The sequence below is a fragment of the Anastrepha obliqua genome, chromosome 3 (assembly GCF_027943255.1).
Source record: "Anastrepha obliqua isolate idAnaObli1 chromosome 3, idAnaObli1_1.0, whole genome shotgun sequence".
Lineage (NCBI taxonomy): Eukaryota > Metazoa > Arthropoda > Insecta > Diptera > Tephritidae > Anastrepha > Anastrepha obliqua.
This window is the reverse complement of record NC_072894.1, coordinates 84604644-84628614: the sequence shown is the minus strand read 5'-3', so window position 1 is coordinate 84628614 and position 23971 is coordinate 84604644.

The following is a 23971-nucleotide window of genomic DNA, read 5'->3' as shown; positions in this document are numbered from 1 at the left end:
GAACCTACACTTTCTCTGTGAATTCTGAATGGTAGTCACGCACCAACCCATTCGGCTACGGCGGCCGCTGAATGAGACTATTCGGCCAGGCCCCATGTTGCAAAAGTCGCCAACGCCGCACTCCAAGAGCTCGAATTGGAGGTCCTTCAGCATCCGCCGTATTCTCCGGACCTTGCACCGACCGATTACCATCTTTTCCGCTCCCTGTCAAACCATATGATCGGCGTTACGTTCGATAACAAAGAGGTCCTTAAAACTGGTTCAATAACGTCTTTGATACCAGACCGGGCGATTTTTGGCGGAACGGCATCAACAAATTGATCTAGAGGTGGGAAAGAGGTTGTAAACAGCAACGGCGAAAACGCTACGAACTTATTCCCCAACCTAATAGTTACTAAACCTTAATAGGACCCTGGAAATAATATTTAAGTGAAAAGTACAATTAAAAAATATTGTTTTTTAAATAATCTCTAAAACCGAATATTTCGAAAGCGGTTAACTTGCGGACATTATGCCATCAAATCAAATTAATCAGAAATGTCCTTAAGTATCTAGGCTGGTTTTCTCGGTAAACCGGCATACCTCAGTGTACGCACCTCATTCTATATGTAGGCACGTGTTCAATTTTCTAAATGTATTTGCAAGGTATAAAACAATCTCAGTTGCATAGACATAATATGACGACCAGCTGACCTGTCACTTGCCACCGGACTCGCAACAAGTTTACTGCTGCAGTCTTTGTACGCCATTGAATGCTTAGCCTACGTCGCATACTTAAGTACGTACCAAATGCAATATATTTGCCAGTGTGCTTGTATTTCATAATCCAACAATAACCACAAAAGTGATGTGAGCGACAGCTACAAATGACAGCTACAAAATTGCAGCAACGACATCAGCAATGGGAAAGCAACAACACACACACATTCATTTGTAGTTGTAAACGTAATTAATTTTAGCCATATAAAAGAAACTATGTACATACATATTTGAAAGCCGTCAATAGTATTTCCACTTGAGTGTAGTTAAATCTGGTCCAATTATGCTTTACAAGAATTCAGCAATTCCGCGCATAACCATCAATACTCAAAACTATTTTTTATACGAGTATACAGCCACCAGCGAGCCGCTGCAGCCAATGTGCATGTGTGTACGTGTGCATGTTTCATGAATCGTAGCTGTATGTATGGCGCATGGTAGATATGTAGTTATGTGTGCACTTAAGTGCGCAATGAGCTTTGTTGCACCAACGTCAACGGCCACATGTGCTGTCACAATTCAACATTCAACAAAAGTCGTTGCCAGTCGATTGGACAATGGCACGGCAAGAAAATAGTGAAACTGGAGCATTTTCCGGATACCCGTGTGACACGCTGGGTCGTTTGAACAGCCTTGCCGGTCGCCTGCTTGCTGATTGCCCGGCTGCCTGCTCCAGCAGTCAGTCGATTAATGCCAAAATTTGCTCAGCTTGTGTTTGCAGTTGTTTTTTGTGGGGAGAAATATACTGGACATACTCGTATAAATAAGGTTAAATGAAATACTCATTCACAATATGCGCGCTGTAGCGTTTACCGCCCTTCCAAACGCTAGCTGTGCGGTTGTTTGTCATTTCCCGGCGGTGTCACACCAACGTTTGTTGCTGCTGCTCCATTTTCAGTTCTAAGTTTTTATTATGCAAGTATTGGTTTATTTTTAAAGTCTACGTCCACGTTTAGGAAGGCCGAGGCGGATGTGCTTCAGAAGGCGTCTGACTGTAGTTCATTTTAGAATTAATGCAGTAATTTTTCGAATTCAATTTATGACGTTCACTGAAATGATAAAAGGTTACTACCGTCAGGAGGCAACGTAAAACGGGAAGTCGCTTTATTTATAGGAAGAAAAGCTCAAGCACCTTAAAAGTATTAAGTATTATAAATCTTAATAAAAAAATATTAATGAGAGTGTAATCATCCCGTAGGAATAGAAAGTTGGATGGAGCTCCCCGAAGAGTTCCATTTTTGATGGATTTTCAAATATCTAAATTATGCCCGAGTTAAGGGCGATGCACTGTCCATTTACAGGAAAAAAGATTCAGTATACAGGGTTACTAATCCTAAATACTTACTTTCTTTTTGAATAGTTAAAAAAGCATATTATTTTTCTAAATAATTTGCCAAAAGTTTTCTATACACAATTTTTTTTATTAATGATTTGAAGTGAAACACTTGAAGAAAACCTAAATTCTAAAGTTTTTCAAGTGAAGTGGGTGAATTTCAGCTGTTGGGTAATTTTTATTTATTTATCCTTTTATGGATGATTTTTATTAATTGCCGTAGGCTTTAACAAAAAATAAATAAAAAAATTGCACCCTTGAACTAACATTTAAAAAAAGTGAACGTTTTGCAACTAGTCATTTAGTTTTAGACATCTTGCCATATTACAAAATTAATCTGAAATGCCCTTAAATAGCTAGCCCTTCTTACCCGATAATCGCATATGAATACACTCGTGGGCTTGCCTTTGAATTCCAGCGTTTGCTGTTAAAACAATGTTCCATCAGTTCTAGTGGACATCGAGCAGGGAGCCCTGCAAATAGTAGTCAATCACTAGCACTCGCAGTTATCGCCATGACTGCCGTGCTTTGCTTCAAAAGCCTCAAAATGATAGAAATAAGTGTAAACCAAAATTACAGAAAGATTTTTTTTCGAAGAAATTTCTCATCAGTATTTTTTTCATAAATACCGTCTCGGGATGGTACGAAATTGTAAAAGAAGAGACTCCATGTGCTTTTAGATAAGCTATTAAAAGCAGTCTAAATTACAGTAAATCTTTTATTCATATTGTGAAAAATTCTAAAATTGAACAAACATTTTAGGTTGTTAATGTTCTTTGCTTTTTATTACATACAAGTACTTTTAGTACATAAAAGGGCGTTTCAAAGAGTTTGGGTTAGTACCTTCTACTCAAATATGACCGAGACGGTATCAATAAAACGGTCCGCGGATGACATATGGCAAAAATAAATTTTTTGTTTTTTGGTAGGACTGTTATAAGCTTACATGGCAAATTTCAGCGTGATATGTCACATAGTTTGTTTTCTGTACTACTGTAAACAAGTCAAGCTCGAGTGTGTTCTTCGAATTTAACGATGGAAATTCAAAGAATTTGTTTGAAATTTTTTTATTCCAACAAAATTTCGGCTTCAGACGCCTTAAAAATGTTGCAGACAACCTATGGGGACTCTGCTCTATCGCGTGCACGTGTTTTCCAGTGGTACAAATCGTTCAAAGAGGGCCGTACATCGGTTGAAAACTTGCCTCATGAACGTCGTCCAGCAACATCAGTAAACGACGAAAACATCGGAAAAGTAAAGGAAATTGTGCTTGAAAATCGCACAAATCGCAAAATCGGTTAACGCTGAATATTATTTAGACGTTTTAAAGCGTTTGCGCGAGAACATTCGTCTTAAAAGGAAGGAATTGTGGGACAACAAGTCATCGTTCTTGCATCACGATAATGCACCAGCTCACACATCGTGTCTTGTTGGCGATTATTTGAATAAAAATAATGTTAATATCGTTCCGCAAGCACCGTATTCGCCTGATATGGCTCCATGTGACTTTTTCCTGTTTCCCAAGCTCAAGTTGCCGCTCCGTGGAAAACATTTTGAGACAATTGAAGTTATAAAAGAGAATTCGAAGAACACACTCGAGCTTGACTTGTTTACAGTAGCACAGAAAACAAACTATGTGACATATCACGCTGAAATTTGCCATGTAAGCTTATAACAGTCCTACCATCCAACAAAAAATGTATTTTTGCCATATGTCATCCGCGGACCGTTTTATTGATACCGTCTCGTTCATATTTGAGTAGAAGGTATGAGCTTGTAAAAGTGAAGGTCAAGATTATGTAGTATGCAAAATTCCTAACAATGTGATCCGAGAAATTCTGTATTTCTATGCATCGATTAATTTATCTTCAGAACGACTAATTTAATTTTGAACTGAAGTACTGGGGGCTGCGATATTTTCGATACCTTCCGGCTGACTCTATTGTACTCAGTATAGTACTCTGATGTCTGGAGTCTTATGGGACGACCATTACGACCGAATTAAACGATTTAAAGTTTGGCTTGTGATTCCGAATTTATTTAGTAAATTTTAATAGTTTCCAGAAGTTGCTAACGAGTTTTGATATTCCCGTATCATAATGCAATTTAGGGGTATATTTTGACTAAAAAATAAAAATGTCTTCATTTGAAAACCTTATAAATAGAATCCTTTCTTATCGCCTTCCTGCTCAGATTTTAATTTTTAGGTTTGTGACTGCAGACAGACAGGAGCATAATACAGACAAAACATTGACAGAAGCGCAAATAAATATATACACTCAATATACGTTTGCACGAAAGTATGTAAATAGGCTAAGTCTACATATACAACAAATCTAACACGCGGATGCTATTTATCCAATAGTTATAGGCAAGTTCGTTTGTCTAAGCAGCTAATTCGATCGCAGATTACTTACCAGGGTAAAGAGGCCTTATGCCTTTCATATCGGCTTTGAATATGGCCTAGTTGTACAAACCGGTCCGGTCCAGTAGTAGGTCGCAAATAGCCAAAGGAGCTGCTACATTATCCTTGTTCAGAAAGACTAATTCGAAGGTGATATGCTTAGAAATGTCATGAGCGATGCGATTACCTGCAATGCCCTGTGATCTGGTACTCATATCAGTTCGATAGGAAGCGACCGAAGGAGAAGTCAGGTTAGTTTCATTTCCACTCAAATGAGGCTCAGGAAAGATGTTTGATGTTGTTTCATCAATAGAGGGACCTACAGTTTTAAGCCGACTCCTATTTTTTTATGAAACACTTTTTCATGGCAGTAATACACTCGGAGGTTTGGCATTGCCTGCCGAAAGGCGACCGCTATTAGAAAAAAAAAATTTTGTTTATTTTGGTGTTTCACAGAGATTCGAACCAAAGTACTGCGAATTTCAATCCAAAATTGCTTATCCAATAAGTCTGTATACGTAGATCGATATCGATCACATTTGATTCACTTTTAATAGAAACATCCTCCCTTTATTGAAATTGCGTCACTGTAGCACAAATGCACAAATGTACAAATTGGAATTGAATTGGTGGATTGCCTTCGATTAGAATGACTTTTTATTTATGCCACATTCCGCGGTTTTCGCTTTTTGCGTTTGTTACTTTTTATTTTTATTCTTTAATTTTTGAACGAATTCTATATTAATTATGTTATGCGATAGGAAATGTTTTAGCCAATTGGCCATTGCACATTCCGAAATATTGCAATGGCGTGAGTGTTGTTTGGCTCCACGTGCCCTGAGTATTTATTGATTGCTATGGCCACTACGTAAGTGGTAAGTGGGCTGACATTTTTGAAATAGTTCTGTTTATCAATGACCCAATTATGCATTGCATTAATCGAATGTTAATTCAGTGAGCGAGTATTTCATTTATTTTAATAGCATTCCGTACATTTGACGAAAAATATTTGACTTGAGCAGTTTTCATGTATTTAAAATATTTAATAATGAATACAAATATTTAGTAAACTTAATTATATACTATTTATTTATTTCAGTTTATTAACAATAATTCCTACTGGTTGAGGCTGGTTGAAAGAGAGCTTTATTAACCTTATTACATATATTTTCAATACAAAGTCGTGTGAAGAAGATTTAAAAAAGCTAGAAAAGATTGGATAAAATATTAAATTTTTGCATAAATCTCAAGGGAGTATTTGTAGCTGCGGAGCATTGAAACTTCTTCTTTAAGCGAATGTTAACGATAAGAAAGGTCTACGGCTTTCTTAAACACACTTAGGCTCATAGCCATAATGATGTCGCATGGGGAACTTTTCCCGACATCCCTAAAACGAACCTGAACAATTCAAAAACTTTAATGGATCATGATGTCCACAGTACTGAGATCTTTCAGCTCATTAAATAAGAACAGAACAGTGACGCAAAAGGTGCAAAATCGTCACTTCCTTCTTTTTTTCACCTAGAACGCTTCATCCGAAATCATCTGTCTGTGCGCATAGCTTCTGGGCGTGTCTGCCTACAAGACCACGCCTCGTTATAATAGAAATCAGTGTGCTAAAGCTGTGCTTATTTTGGATCAGCATTAATTCCGTGCGTTTAGCATTGGGCGATTGTTGGGCGATTCTGCAAAGATTGTAAATTTATCAGAGTGGGAAGAGATGCATGGCAAAGAACAGAACTTTCAAATTTTATGAATCATATAACAAATTTAAGGACGAATACTCTTATTGTGTACGTAAACCACATTCAAGTCTTTAAGGTCTAACCTTGATACTAAATGTGGAAGAATAAATGAAAGTGAAACGCTAAGCTAAAAATTAAGAATTAGCCGAGAGGTGTAGCCAATCGAAACGATAATTGTATGCATGTATATCAGACACTTTAATAAGCGCCGAGCCTCCAAATAAAAAATACCTTGGCTTTGAAAAGTGACGCAATATTCAATGGGAATCGATATGGGACTTACAATCATGGCCCAATGACCACAGTATCGTAAGCGTCTATAAAATCGAAACTGGAATGACACTTTTGACAAACAAATATAGAATACCCGCTTTCGCTAAATGGGATAGGATTTGCACTTAATACCGAAACAAAATACCTTTGAATTATTCCTTATGGTAAACTCAAATGGAAACGAAATATCGAGGTCAGGCTCAGAAAAGTGTACACTGCATACAAAGCGGCTATTGGTAAAAAAATGGGGTTAAAGCCGCGCATAGTACACTGTTTGTGCACTAAGGTTGTCAGGCACATCATCAGGTTGAGAGTTACTGTTTGGCCAGCGATGGAAAGAGCAACGTTCAATTTATCACATGAGTGCTACCTTCTAATATCAACAAGGCTCTTGAGATTCTATTGGAAACTCTTAGTACGTAATTAGACTTAATCCATGACTACCCTGGAAAGATTTCAACTTTCGGCACTTGGCGCTCTGTCGGGAATACATATGTAGGTAGCTAAATTATATACATTGTTCCGCCAATTCTGTTTTGAAAAGAGTTTTTCCACGCGAATCCCAGAAAGTTGTGATTGACTTAACCTTGACCTAACTCTTGACCCAGGGCTATATTTATTCATGGCAAGACAAAATGGTTCCACCATTCGAACTCAGTGTCATGGGACAATGACATTAATATTGTGTTCGAAAATAAATAGTTAGTTATTTGAACTTTCTAGCTTCGTTATTAGGTGCCTCACATTCTCTCCTACGAAATTATTCATAGCATAAACGAACGATACAAATTTGAGCATGCAGGTCGATGTGAAACCAATACCGACTGTAAAAATTCCAAAAATGTTAGGATATTCTAATGCCGCCAAACATAAACTCCACAGGGAGCGAAACATAATACAAAGCTCTGGAAGTAATATTCCTGCAGAGGTCACCACAGCACACACCTCAAAAGCTACTTCCTGCAACTAAAATATGAAGTTTAGTAATATGTGGCACTACTTCAATTTTTCCCCTATGGATGCCGTAATCAGAGATCAGTTCATGTGTGTTTTGAAGCACATTATAATTACTAAATGTCAATAAATGCGAAAATACGACTAATAATTTTCTCAAGGTGGTCTGATAAAGTAAGAAATTTATCTTATACCTCTCGCGCTTTGGTCACCCTCAATCGAAATTCTTCCGAGCCAACTTTTAAATGAATTATGTAGATGTTGACACTTAATTAAGCACCAAGTTGGACCTTTAACTTGGTTTGGGCTCCTTCAGAAATTTAGTTTTAACCGCGATTAGGTGCTCTGAGTTGACTTGGCTGCCAGATCTTAAAGCCTACTCTCGCCATGACCCAACTCACTGTTGGGAGTAGTGCATTTAATGTTGATAAAAGTTATTTTAATCTATCGATTTTTGAGTGTGAGTTTGGTAAACTTAATTTGTGTGAGTTTTGTCTTTATTGTATAATCATTAATCGTAAAATACTTGTAAATACCAATTTAATGGAAAGAGTGGCGCCACCAAAGCTACTTCCCGCATAGTTGGCTCACACGTCACTCACTATCTTCATTTAATAATGCACCAGAAATGGTAAAAATTAACATAAATCTTTTCACAACAACATTGAGAAGGCTACGCCAAAGCGATAGACGATCCCCCTTCAGCGCACAGCTGGTGGCGCAACTACATTTTTCGGCGCCGCATGCGCCCACGCGGCTAATTGCTGGCAGCAGTAGTAATTTTAGCGACTGTTAGGGAAGCAGCATTGGCACAATGTGTATAAATGGTTGTCACACGGCCTTTACCATTCATCGTCCGTCCGCAGTGCAGCTGGTTGTTGTTGCGACATCTCTCGCACATTGTATTTACGATTAGGCGCGCGAACCAACACACGTTTTCACGATGCAATCCAATGTTGTTGCACCATCGCCAGCGCGAACACTTGCACACTTTCGCACACCTCAAGTAATAATAAAAACAAAAAGTAACGACTACTGCTTGTACGATTTTAGCCTCCGCCTGTTGAAGTTTGGTAGTCCGGTTGTCCGGGTGTGCATGTGTCGTGTTGGAGTAATGACAACTGCTCGTTAAGTTGTGAGTATTTGGCCATTTGGCAGGAGGGTTTTAGCCTATTTTGTTTGTCAATGAGACAACGAAAACAAAAACAGTATTGCTGGCTGTTTCATTGATTTCATTTGTTTGCAATCGACGGCGGCAGTCATTTTCGTAAAAGTGTCACCGTCCCGCTGTACGAACACTGTCATTGGCACCGGTTGATTGTTGGCGGAATTCGGATGGCGGATGGCGGTTGACGGTTGGACCTTATTGACTGTGGCCGCCGTGGTTTGCCACAGTTGCCGTAACGTTGTCAGAGTTGTATAATTTATTGCCAACATTAATGTTTAAGCAACAAAGTAAAAACAATTCAATTATACACATGCAAATGGGCAAATAGGAGGGGAAAGTACGAGTAGTAGACAGAAATTGCAGATAAGATGTGGGCAATTTACATGGCAGTGCGATTTTATTTGATTTCGAATCGACTGCGTCAAATGTAACGAACATTGTTGGAAATATTTATGTATGTGTGGATCAACGCATTTATGTGTGTAAAGTAATTGAAATCTGTTTGTAAGCCAAGCAGGTATATACATATATATTTCTTTTTTTTGTGAAAAATTACTAATGGCAGGAACAATTGTTTGACTCGACTATTAGGCGGAGTAAAACGTTCTGAATGGTTTTCACTGGATGTCTTTATTGAGTCATATCTTGCGATGTATATATTATACCGGTACGATCTAAGTTGGAATAAGCTGTCTTTCTATAGAGGTCGCATTGCCATGCTAAGAGACTGGAACGAATTCAAAGAATTTTCTCCGTTTCGCTTTCAGATCGCATAATTTTGCTGATCCGATTCCTTCGTATGCAAGATGTCGTTACAAAATAAACCGAGTATTCTTTCACGCGGCTTTTTCCTTTTTTTGTCGGGACAGACTGGCAAGTACAGCACTCAGACAACATTAAGGTCATTGAGTTCCTTTTTCAATTTTCCTTAAATCTACCAGAACTCCGAAAAAATCAGAGTAGATCTTGTGGTGCCAAGGAGCCAAGGTGGTCGCTTTTTAACACATCAGTGCCAAAGGCTTCAAACCTGATTCGAGCGAAGGCCGGGCAGATGCACAGAAAGTGGTTCGCCGTCTTCTCCAAATGCTGGGCAGAGTGCACTGTCTGAAATGTTAAAGTAACCCGTTTGCTAACCGTGGCTTTGATTGCTGCAGAAGGGAGTGGCAAAACGGGCTCCGGGCCAAAAAAGTTGGCCTCAGAACCCATCTAAAGATGTGGCGTAGTCTTCGATAAGTTCTTTGGAAGCTTGAGCTTAGTTGTGTGTTGCAGCGTTGTAAAATAAAGATAAAAAAGAGGAAATTCGATAAATTCTTAAGAATACTATGAGCAAAGTGAAAAGTTGGAGAGAGGCCAAATTAATTTGTGCTGCTTACGAACCAAATGCAGTATGGAATGCATCAGTAAAGTGGTAGGCCAATAGTCGAAAGTATTCATATGAGCCGCAGGTGAGTACTTAATATATTCCATTGCCCATGAATTGAAGATTATTCAGAAAATTGCTTGAAACCATTTTCATAAGGTAATTGTGAGATTTTATGATCAACTAAAACGAGAAAACGTTGGAAAAGGGCTGTCAAAAATTACATTAATTGAAATCACTTAAGGGGTATTAGTAAGACCGTATTCATACGGAGCAACTTTTGGTGTTTCAACTCGTTATTTATGTTGCTGGCGCTTTGTTTTCTCTTTCTTTGCAATGTTGCTGTTGATTGTAGAGTAGAAGTTTACAATTTTAAGCAGCGGAGTTTCCTTTTGTGAAAGTTAATGCATCAAAAGTTTCTCTGTATGAACGCGGTCTAATGAAACTTGCCAAATATCAGAAAAGAGAGTTGATAACATTGGATATATGTATGTGTGTTTTATAAGGTATAACAATATCGTTAGTAATGAGTCTTGCTCGATAACTTTATTGTTGCTTGTACAGGCAAATTTATGCCAAGCGAGCAGAGAAATGCCGAATCTTCCGATATTTTTCCACTTCATAATCTGAACCAAATTAAAGGAGAAGCAAATCGTGAACGTAAATTTTCGAGTCGGGTTGAGTACAGCTTCCGACATTGATAACTCGATTTTTCTTCTTTATCCTATGGAGGAAAAGTTGTCACCGATCGTAATCGTCGGAACATTGGTACCACTAGTGAAAACCTCCTCCTCCTTTATAGGCAATTTTGTACTTCTATTTATTCGTAAATTTTTTTCAGTAGGTCATAAATGGTTTGCTGGTTTGCATTTCACAGTAGTGCCTCACTTGCTCTTTATTTCCCTTCAATATGGCTTTGGCCGAGATATATTTCTGTTAGTAGTGAGCATAGTTTGCGTAATTTTGATGCAAGGGATAATGACATACACTTTTTTTTTTAATTTTCCAAAATAGGCAGGGCATGGTAAGTAAAAGTGTTTAACTCAAAAACTATTTTAGTTAAACTCTATCCAATTTGGAGAATAGAGATATCTGGTTGTAGTGGTATAAGTGTTTTCTAAGTGACACAACCCAGACCAATTAGCACAAAAGATGCGATTTTGAAACACCACTTTTAGAATCACCTGTTTTTGTTAGTCGAGTCATCTTGATTTGACAATGAATCTGCCTATGTCGTCAATATTCTTTTCTGCAATTTCTTTCAAGCTAACCATCCAGAATTCCCCCCGCATTTTATGTCATAGAGCACCCAGACTTAGGCACTCACACAGCTTCTTTGTGATTGTAGCTTCTACAACTATCATTGTATGACCACTCCTTCCGCATTATGATCAGTTATCGTTGGATGCTTTTCATTTCAATTCAACCGGGCTATTCGGGTCATGTTCTTCGATTTCGATGTAACTGAAATATGTTGCTCTCTGGTCAAAATAATGAGACCCGAATTTTTTTGTTCGCCCGAAAAATTTTTTTTTCAAGAGTTATCGGCAATTTTGTTTTTCGGCTCAAACTCGATTTTTTTTAATTATATAAGAAAATTTTTTTTTTAAATGCCCATAACTTGGTCAAAAATGAACCGATTTTAATAATTCTGGGTTCAAAATGATCGTCGTTACTTACACAAGCGACTTAATGTAGAAACAATTGCAAAAATTGTATTTGAAAATTTTTTATTTAGCAAAAAAGAAAAAAAAATGAAATTTTTTCGAAATTCAATATTTCAAAAAGTGTATTTTTTTTTTTATAACTTTTTCCAAATCAAGAGGACACCTCAAACTTCAATTCAGCTAAATGCCCAGTAGCTAAAATGAGTTGTTTTTGAGTAATGAATTTTTGAGTAAAAAACCTGTTTCGCACTTTTTGTTTTTTGCAAAATAAAAAATTTTCAAATACAATTTTTGCAATTGTTTCTACATGAAATCGCTCGTGTAAGTAATGACGATCATTTTGAACTCAAAATTATTAAAATCGGTTAACAATTCGTCAATTCTGGATTTGTTGAAATTGGGCCACGTTTGTTTAGTTATTTTTCAGATATCCATGTTAGTCCATCTGTCAACAACCTGCTACGGAAATAGCGCGCAGATCTCCCTTTTACGCACGACTTGGAGACAGTATATTTCTATCGCTTCGGATTCGTTATGGGGTACCCCTCTTTTTTGTCAGTTCATCAGCTTTCCCATTTCCTCCTATGTTTCTATGGCCAGGTTCCCAGATGAGAGTGATGTCTGTCGTGCCCGCTAGAGCATTAAGTTCTTCTTTGCATTGTCTGACGATTTTAAAAATTGATTATAAGTCACTTTAAAGCTAAAATGGCGCTTGATTATCTGAAAAAATACATACTTTCGATAGTAGCTGTTGAGATACATGTTGTACGAGTATGTATCTTGAACCTCGCTTGGTTGAAAGAATGCACTCGGCCATTGGGCACTCTGACTTAGTATATGTACACTACATTCAGACGCATTTCCTTTAATCTTTATTTGTCTTTGCCAAAAAACTGATACACTAATATAAATTATACAATGCTTCCGCTGTCCGTAGTCATTTAACTATACACCCTATTTTATGACCTAACTAGAATAGTTGGCTCAGATCACATATGTGCTGAAATAATGCTTACATCGTTCAATAAAAACAAGTAAGGAAGGTTGAGTTTGCTCCTAACCAGATTTTTCATAATTGTATTCGAGCAGAGCTGGAGCGTTAGTATCCATTCGGACGGCATGACCCCGCCAACGTAGCCGCTGGATTTTTATTCGCTACGCTATGTCTGGGTCGCGTAAAGTTCATACAGCTCAACGTGCCATCGCCTGCGATATTCGCCATCCCAAACGTGCAAAGGTCCAACCGAAGTTTCATCAGATGTTGTCATCGTCCAAGCTTATGCGCCATATGTACAATAGGAAGGGTATGATGAAAGTCTTGTACAGTATTAGTTTTGTTCGCCGAGAGAGGACTCTACTTCTCAATTGCCTACTTAGTCCAAAGTAGCACTTGTTGGTAGGAGAGATTCTTCGTTGGACTTCAAGACTGACATTATTATCGATGTTAGTGCTGGGTCCTAAATAAACGAAGTCTTTTACAGCCTCGAACTCATAACTGTCAATAATGACGTGAGTGCCCATACGCGAGTGCGCCGACTGTTTGTTTGAAGACAGGAGGTACTTCGTTTTGTTCTCGTTCACCACCAGACCCATTCGATAATATCAATATAATCGGCATACGCCATCAATTGTATGCTTTTATAACAACAAACTGAACTTTATCGCAACAAACTGCATTAATTTTGCTTCATTCATAACACATATATCGTGTTTTTTACCTTTTAGAAAATTACTGTTATATGACAGATGGACGTGGTTATTGACCGATTTCGCCCATTTTCAATACCAAACTACCTTGAATAAAGTGTGCTACAAGTATGTATACCAAATTTCATTCCTTGAATCAAGAGGCGGACGGACGGACATGACTAACTCGACTCCTGTAATTATTCTGAGCATTTTGGTATATAAAGTGTGATCAGATTGGTGGTACTTTATCAAATAGGGTTGTTTTGACAAATCAGAGAGGTGGAGGATTGTTATAGTATTAGTGGGAGCGTGCCCCACATACCATTGGTGTGACAGCACCTCTGAGATGTTTCTGAGATTTTATTTTCAATTTCCTTCAAAAAAACACAAATGGTTTAAACACAAAACCATATAATTGTATTACGAAAATCGACACTCTGTGAAAAGGGTTGATCCCCCGCTCAGGATAACTTATAACCGTCTTACCGAACTCTCTATTGGCTACGTCAATAAGTAAAATTGGCATATTTGGGCTGAAGAGCAACCCGAAGCCATTCAAGAACACCTAAACATATGCTACCTATGGGCGAAAGGAATCATCGGCCAACATTTCTTCAAAGATGAGGCTGGCGCCAATATAGCAGGGAATGCCGAAAGCTATCGCCCCATTATAAACGACTTTTTGATGCCGAAAACTGATGTCAGCGATATCCACAACATATGGTTCCAACAAGGCGGCGTTACTTGCCATACAGCACGTGAAACAATGAATTTACTGAATCGTCCTTTCGGTGCGCAATTTATCCCTTGTCTCGCACCAGCAGTTTGGCCACCTTGGGACTTTTATTTGTGGGGTATGTGAAGCCTAAATACTTTGTGGATAAACCAGTTTCGATTGAGGCATTAGAAGGCAACGTTTCTTCCCTCATGCTGATAATTAGTTCCAGCCCAGTTCAAATCTTATTAACTTTGCAGCTTAGTAGTAGCTTCATATAGCTTGAATTTTAACTTTCTTTTCTTTTGCAGTAAATCAAGCAACCGACTTCTGCGTCAGTTCAAAGTCATAACTTGTATTGGTTTCCTCTTTGTTCTACCAGCTTCTCTAAATAGACTTGCTTTATTTTGGGATATGTAGAAAAATGTGGCATGTCTGTCTCTAGAAATGCTAAATAAATACTCAATACCGTCACTAAAACCCTAAACGTTTTACCTTCTAGCCCTGTGCGCCATCACTTGGTTCTGGCCCTCGAAACCGCAATCGATAATTTTAGCGACAGGTGACATTAAATTTATCACCTTGTCTTTGTTGTGTTTTTGTTGCTATTAAAACTCCCGTGAGTGGTACCGAAGAAGAAGTATATTTCAACAGAAAACCATATACAAACACAAACAACAAACACATGGGCATATAATATCTTCTATGCTGAAAAAAAGTTGGTGCAAGCCATCCGCGGTGCAGTAAGGCGCATACTTACGGAAATGTATGTATGCATGGCGTTTATACTTATTCGTATGTATGTATGTACATATATGATGCGGCCAGCAGAAATGCAGATGCACGTTCGACGATTAGTGGCGATGATTTGTTTGCATAGACTTGTAGAGGCATCTGCTAAGGAGTGACTGCGAAGCTGGTAACTGGTGGTCTAATGTTGTTGCCTGGTGAAGCTGCGGTGACACGAATGGCGATGTTGGTGGTAAAGTGGCCCCAAAAAGGTCATAACATAGCAGTGGGAGGGCTGGTGTGGAGTAAACGGAAATCAGAAAAGTGAATATTACCATTAGGATAATAAAACATAACTCAAATTTGATAATGAGCCACCTCTGGAATGAACTCCAAGTATCCATAAGTCGAAAATTTATGCATAGAGGCTGCTCGTTTGCTAATATGAAATGTGAGCGTACTTATGTACATATATGAGTACATACCGTATGATTATGCTTAGGAATATATTTGCAGACATACGTGTGCACGTAAGTGTTAATGGACACTGGCTTAACTACCTAATTTTTAGTGTTGGACCATCAAAATGTGGCATACTCGCATGTGTGAAGTTTTCATGCACTGAAAAAATTAGTAAACAAATTTTAATTGTGTGAGACTTACTAATTGTTTAAATCTGATAAACTAAACCTTCATACAAGTTTTGACGTTTATTACAGCTAAATTATTTTTATGATATCTACTGTTAATGATTGATGTGATGATAATGCTAAACAGCAGGTTCTTGCACTTTCGATAACTGCGGAGCCCTTTCAAAGAAATATAGTTGAATTCAGTAGAGAACTGCAAAATGGACTTGAGCCTGTTTGTCGCTCGGAAAACTCAAAAGTTCTACATCCATGAAATAATGGCTATACCCGGAAGCCGTCAGAAGATCATCGATCAAAATGGTTGATATTTACTGTAATAAAGTAAAGCAATAAAAAAAACACAAAATACCTTTTTTAAAGTTTGCTCAAAAAATAAAATTTTCTTCCCAGTTTTACTCCAAATCAGAGGTACCATGACATTTGCGGTTGATCTGGCTTAAACCATCTCAGGCAGATACCTAAACTTGCTGAGTGAAATACTTGAGGGCACACGAAAAGTTATCTACAAGAGAGCAATGAAGGTGTGATCGAAGGTGAATTCAGGAAAAAATACTCTTCACGAAGAAATACAACATTATGTCTTGGTGTACCCTTTAGTAAGTTGATAAGGAGGTTGAATCTTACATTGGATCAACACATTCGCTCCAGGTATTGTGGTAAGGCTCTATAGTATTGTAGTATGGTGGACGGCGGTAGATAAAGAGACGTACACTACTATATGAACATCTGGAAAGGTAATAAACCTGCTCCCGATAAACCTAGGCCTCAAGAACTGAGTATATCAGTTCGCGTTTCGGATTACAGGACGTTTGTTACAACGTTCATTTGACTATACAAGGTTTGAGTGTCAGCGCAGACTAAGTGGCTCAATCACCATATCAATCAATTCTTAACAGATGTATCAAAAATGATTTAAGGAATATCTGCTCCATAACTCATGTAATTGTTGCGATGGGAAATTCGTCTTCTATATGAAAATGTAGAACAAATTTGGAGAACTTTGCGTTAATAGACGAGTTGCCATCTACTGAGCAAAGGAAAACTGGAAATGTGCCAGCCAAAATCGGTGCAAACTTATCCACTGTAAACGTGTCATACACCTACCCCACTCCCTCAGTTCCTCTAAGAGTTAAGTTAGACATAGCCGTGAGATTAAAGGGATGCATTAGCATCTTGCAAGAATGCCAAAATCGTGCTTCAGATTATCCTATCTTACACGGAAAAAGCTGGTGTAAGATGAAATGTACACTTCTTGTAATGATCGCTGAGCTAAAGTTACCTCGGCTAACGTATGCCCCTGGGCAGAGTATCAGCAACTTACTATAACTTGCGAACCAGTGCGTCACGAATAGGATCTATATGTAACGCCTCCATGCCATCGGTGTTAACGAAGAGCAGTGCGCACACACGGCATCTGTCAAACGGCACTTGAAGGACAATTCCAATCCAATGGGGCATAGTTGGCACTGTAAGTTATAGTTCAGAGAATTTTCATAACAGTTTTGTTTTTAGATTTAAATCTTATTTTCACCTTCCAAAAGATGCGGTGACGTAATCTATGGTGGAAGTCCTAAAAAACAATGCTCGTCGAATACGCGCAGCTCTCTGATTTTGGCTAAGGAAGTTATTAGAAGTCCAATGACTTGAATCTGGGCGTGGCACAACCCAGAACTTAAAATATTCATATCCATAACGATAACTTTTTATGTGGAAGTGCGACGGATAAACGAGAATAAGGTACGTTGGCGTCAGGTATCTAGTCCATACTCATTGCGAATCGTAAGCGTAAACATCTCATAACGCCCAAATAATAGTTCTTTACTGTCTGAGGCGTTTGCTGAATATTCAGTCTTGAAAATCATGTCTTTGGTGAATGAAATTCTGGTCCTTTGGGCGCAAATTTGCAGTGAGCTGTGTAATGTTCAAATCCTCCGCCCTCTCTCTGGTGGTTAATTTGCGTTTATGGATCAATTTTTCTTTCACTTTATTGATGTTTTCATTAGCTTTCAATGTCGACGGCCTGCAAATTCAAATCTAGTTTTAAAACTGTGACACGTGCAGAGGTAGATTTACTCCAGGTGGTGTAACTTTTAGAAATGCCAAGCAATGGTAGGAATATTAATCCCAGATGTGGCAACTTAACAAAAAAAAAAAAAACAGAACTCAAATAACTTCACTCAGAGTGTCACCTGGCCATTGCTTCGAGAACTTTTTGATCAAGGTGGTATTTGGTTCAATCAGTTATTTCAATTCTTACTATTGCACATAAAATAATTTAAGATACGATTTCATTCGAGTTCGAGAACTGTTTTTTAAGAAATAGTTTATTTGGATTCCCGTTTTTTCCAAAAATATTTCATATTTTTTCTTTTGGATATCATAATGTTCTTTTATCATTCGAAATTAAGTTTGAGGATTTTGCCAAATTCTTTTTAAAACTGATAAAAGTTCAGTTCGCGTCGAAGTTTGCTACTGGAGAAGGTTTGTTTCTATCTCCTGATCAGTCTTTCTTTTGCTCTTGCTGGGATTGCTCAATTTGCTGATTTTGCGCAGTATCTTCCTCTTACTGTAGTTGTTCAGGTTGAGCAGTATATTGGAATTGCTCTAAAATTTCCGGCAGGTCTACACCAAATGTCAGACTTGGCGTATTCCCTGACCTACCTTCAGCATTTACGTTGTTTCTTCAAAACACTCTCCTTGCTATTGACGGATTCAGCTTAATTTTCTGGACTAGTGCCGAAAATTATTGCCTGGTAGTAATTTTCATCATTCAGTCATTCCTTATTAACTGTGTGCAAAGTGATGATTTTCTGAAACGTGGTCTTCAATATTGCTCAAATTTTTGTACTTCGGCTCCATTTATGCGCAACTGACATTTTTTAACAGAAGTTATGTCCTCTGACTTGTATAGATGAGGTATCGTTGGAAAGGTTATAGGTCATACAGTATTCCAATTTGATTATTTTAAAAAATTTTCCGACACCATTCATTTTCCAAATTTCGTTCCATATATCTAAACATTCTTTGACCGCCTTTTAAATAAGATACTTCCCGATATGGAGACCTATAGGCTTCTGTGGAACAAAATTCAATATTTTCTTATTTCCATTTCCGTCAACTAGATCATGAAGTGCAAAATTTATGCGAAATCGAGGAGCATGTGACAGAAGCTTGTTATGTTTAATTTGGAATAGCTGCATTTTCATTTACGCAGCCAGCCGCCATCTAAAATATCATGTCAGCGACTGGCAATACAACTAAGGTTTGGTTGCTATTGATAATCGGCACATTAAATTTTACTTTCTTTGCTTTTCACTAGGGAAATTCTTAGTTAATATTCACTATTGTTTGAAAATTTTATTTTACTAATATATTTATTTATAAGCCAACTTTACTTTTTCAGTGCATTAATACGTTTTTGTAATACTATGCCAATAGTAATATCGTCAAGCAGCGGGATCATGGAATGTTTATGTGGCAGCAAGTAATTTCGATACGACCTGGCCTGGACTCATGTAAGTGAAATCACACATGCAGCGCGAATTATGAATTTGACAAATTGCTGAGGAATCAGCGATGACCCGGTGTTGATGAACCACTTTGAAAAGTTAGAAAAGACACTATTCACATGTACATAAATGCAATAACTGCCGTACATAAAGTGTAGTTGTTACACTAATATTTATTTGCATGCACATGCTGCCTAACGGGAATATTTGAGTTTATTGGCATATGAGTAACCGTTATGGGCCAAGTTGAGGTGAAATGGAAAATTGTGGGTACCACATATCCAAAACCTTCATAAAATATGTATGTTAGTATGTTTTTGTGTTAATGCCGTAATGCATTATTGGCGTACCCCATAAATCGGATTGTCTCCGCACAAGCGGGGTAATTAGTCCATTTTGGGATGAGACGAACTTGTGCTTAATATCTCAAATGCTTTTAGCTTTTAACTACTATTTTCGTTTAGTACTCAACACGCCCAAGTCCGTCCCCTATTATAAAAGTTATAGCCACACATGCCTGTATGTTACAATACATACACTTATGCTCACATATTTAAGTCACTCTTTTTTTTTATAATGTTTGCAATATTTTTAAATCAAAATTTATTCGTTATATTTTTATAACAATATGGGTCTTGGTGTAACAAAAACTTTATAAGTCGAATTTCCAAACTTTGTAAAAAATTTATGAAAATTCTACTGGTTTCCAAATATCGTAATACAAAAGACAAGAGACGTCATATCAACAACCTCGCCTGCGACGTCGAACGTATTGACTCACGTTCGCTATTTAATATTACCAAAAAGTTGGTTTACAGAAGCCTCACTGTTGAGCAGCCTGTAAAAGAAGTGAAGTGTAGCATCCTAATTACTGAGGAAGAGCAACTTCGTCGGTGGAAAGAGCAATTCTCGGCAACGTACTCGATCCCTCTACCGACCAGTCCGCCTTTTGCAATAATAATATCGGAATAAATTTGAGAATAAAAACATCACCAGCAAATCTGACTGAAATCTCTGCTGCAATACAAAAATTACTGAATGGCAAGCCTGTCGGCATACATGGCATAGCCCTCTCCGCTGAAATTGCATCTCTCATTCTGACAGTTGTCTGGGAACAAGAATCTTTTACGCGAGAATGGAAAGGGGGAATTGTAGTAAAGCTAGCAAAAAAAGGCGACTTTAAAAACTGCAACAATTTTGTGTTCTCCGCAGTAGCTAAACTTATTGCGCGTATAATTCTCAACCGGCTATTAGCTCCTGCTAAGCCAGTTTTCAGAATGGCGTCTCCTGTGCCGACCAAATAATATTAGAATTGTCATTGAGCAATGTGGTGAATTTAAGTTTAAACAACATCTACTGTTATCGACTTTGAAAAAAGCCTTTAACAGTGTGAAGCGGGAGACCATCTGGGCTGCCAGCGAAGACGTGTTGAACGCTGTCTTTAGCAACGAAGACCAACAGAGTGGCATCCAATTTACACATTGCCACATTCCTCAGATACCTGGCATATGCGCGTTATATCTGCCTGCTCGCATACAAGCTGTGTGACCCCAGATTGTTCATACAAGCCATGCAGGAGAAGTTGAAATCTACCGGCCTCAAAGTTAAGTAACCTTGGCTGCATGGCCACCGCGGATGGCGGTTCTGAGGTGGATGTCGAATATAGAATTAGCAGAGCTAAATCATCTTTCGGCATTCTCGCTCCATTGTGACAAAACAACAATATCAGCCTTCACACCAAACTGCCCATCTTCAACTCGAATGTCAAATCCGTTCTATTTTATGGTTGTACCATCTGGAAAGATTACGAAGTGGCTGCGAAATTTCATAAACCGCTGCCTTCACCGGATTTGTTGGCGCAAGCTAATCGACTACCTGATTCATTTTACATTTCATCAGAAATTAAATAAAGGAAATGGCAATGGACTAAGGAAAAGGCAAGCTGGCAAAGCATTTGTCATAGTAACTCAAACAGTAACTTTCGAAAAGCTTCAGGGCTTGACCTCAGTAATTTATTAAGTTTATTGAATTTATTTATAAAATTATTGTACTTTTCCTTAAAAATTATGTTATTAGTGGGTTTGATTAGTTTGACATTTGACATCACGTTGTAAAATCTACCAGTTTTAGGTTTCTGTTTTTTTAAACATTGTAATTGCGCGTTACTCTCAAGTGCTCTTCTGAAACAAGTGAAAACATGTTTTACAAAGAATTCCTCACTTCACAGGACCGCCGCCAGGCATTACTCCGTGGGTGGGATGACGCTTCGTTAATCGCTGCCGCTTCGTTTAACTTTTTCTAGGCTCTTCAACAACTAAGTACCAGCGATAATATCGTTCGCTGCCCATCATTTCATTTCTTCTGCGATCATGGTACGTATCAGGACCTCTAGGACCGGATGCACCATCACCAGAACCTCCCCCAGCATATTTTTGTAGTCTGCTATTCTATTCGCCATAAAGCGGCAACACTTAAAAGTCATGACAAATGTCTCCAAATCTTCCGTTTCCGCAGTAGTCGCAAAGTAGTTTCCCCTCATGCTTGAATTTATGGAGGTACGATGTAAAATATCTGTGGTCTCTGACAAATTGAATCAAGTTGAAATTAACTACGCCATGTCTCCTCTCAACTTTTAAATCGGCCAGTTTTGGGTGTACTTAAAGACGTGCGTCGAACCAGTTGAGCTGCAAAGAGACTTGTGCATTGTGTGCTGAGTTCGAAATGCATATCATATACATATAAATACATATATATCTATTTATATATGTACGTACACTCATATATGTTTGTGCATTTCTAGATGCTGGTGTACCTGTATGACATTTCCGCATGCGGGACAAATAGTACCTTTGCACTATGGTCACTACACGGCAATCACGTTTGGCAATCGCTACGGAAATTCCACCAAAAACTATTTCACTGTAACAAAACTATTCAACTGAAATGTTTCTCATTTATAACTTTTATTTGTATTTGTTTTTTTTTTTCGAAAATGCAGCAAAGTAAAGAAGTCAATTTGAAATGCTGGTCGGTAGGGAATGTGACCAAATGTAGTTCGTGAGAAACTAACCTTAGTTGAACTGCTGCATCGAAAATTAGCTCGGATACATCGTGGATGAAATATGTAAATTGACTGAATTTGTAACAGTACAGCGAGACGAACTGAGTAGGGTTAATGTGTTTACTTTTAGTTGTATATACAAATGTATGCACAGGAAAACATATACATATACATATATTTATGTGTGTACGAGCACTGGTATATGGAGAGGTTGGGATGATGTTAACGATAATCGGTTTGTGGTTTAGATTTTTTTTGTTTTCTGTACCATTGTAGCCGAAAATGGTTCATGCTTAACTAAAATACTGACAGTAGCTCGTTTGCAGTAGGACTGAATGGCTTAGGGCTTGTACTCTTGGTTTAGCAGAATGTCGTCGACGTTTTTGTTTATTGTGTTCTGCTGTAGTATTTAAGAGTGCCACCACTAATGACTACTGACTTTAGTAGCATTAATTGCAGGTTTACAAAAGTTCTTTAACTTAAATTATGTGGTTCATAACTGGTATTTTTGGAGAGGCATATAATTTTCTTTAAAATAAAATACAGAAAACTCTGTGAAATGATTTAAAGATTCCAACGCTATCGATTGTTTTGGAAACTCGAAGGCTCGCTGAAGCTGCATCGTTAAAAATAAAGAAATACACAAAGATCTCAATATATCCCCTGTTAAAGAAGAAATATTAAAAATAAGCAACCAAGTCAAATGTGCAACCAAACGCAATATATTTCCCACTTAAGGTATTTTGATTGTGCTCTAGAGCCGTGGTTTATAGCCCCGTTTCGTGCATCTTCGATGAGTGGTCGAGAAAGCAGTTATACCTTTTACTCAAATATGAACGAGACGGTATCAATAAAACGGTCCGCGGATGACATATGGCAAAAATACATTTTTTGTTTTTTGGTAGGACTGTTATAAGCTTACATGGCAAATTTCAGCGTGATATGTCACATAGTTTGTTTTCTGTGCTACTGTAAACAAGTCAAGCTCGAGTGTGTTCTTCGAATTCTCTTTTATGACTTCAATTGTCTCAAAATGTTTTCCACGGAGCGGCAACTTGAGCTTGGGAAACAGGAAAAAGTCACATGGAGGCATATCAGGCGAATACGGTGCTTGCGGAACGATATTAACATTATTTTAGTTCAAATAATCGCGAACAAGACGTGATGTATGAGCTGGTGCATTATCGTGATGTAAGAACGATGACTTGTTGTCCCACAATTCCTTCCTTTTAAGACGAATGTTCTCGCGCAAACGCTTTAAAACATCTGAATAATATTCAGCGTTAACCGATCGGCCTTGCGGAAGGAACTCCGAGTGCACCACACCTTCGTAATCGAAAAAAACAGTCAGCATAACCTTAATTTTTGATCGACTTTGGCGTGGTTTTTTAGGTTGATGTACGGCCCTCTTTGAACGATTTGTACCACTGGAAAACACGTGCACGCGATAGAGCAGAGTCCCCATAGGTTGTCTGCAACATTTTTAAGGCGTCTGAAGCCGAAATTTTGTTGGAATAACAAAATTTCAAACAAATTCTTTGTTCAACTTGAATTTCCATCGTTAAATTCGAAGAACACACTCGAGCTTGACTTGTTTACAGTAGCACAGGAAACAAACTATGTGACATATCACGCTGAAAATTGCCATGTAAGCTTATAACAGTCCTACCATCCAACAAAAAATGTATTTTTGCCATATGTCATCCGCGGACCGTTTTATTGATAACGTCTCGTTCATATTTGAGTAGAAGGTATGAAATTTACTCGACGGAAGAAACATTGTAGAGCGAACAATTAACGTTTTAAGGACTTGATTCAAAGGTTTTCTGAGAGTGAGTGAACTTTATTCCAAGCCTTGGAGGGCATCACAACTCGTAAAGGTTTGGGCAGCATTACACTTTCTGCTTACACTTTCATCGAAGCGAAGCTTCGCAGATTAGACAAGCTACCACCTT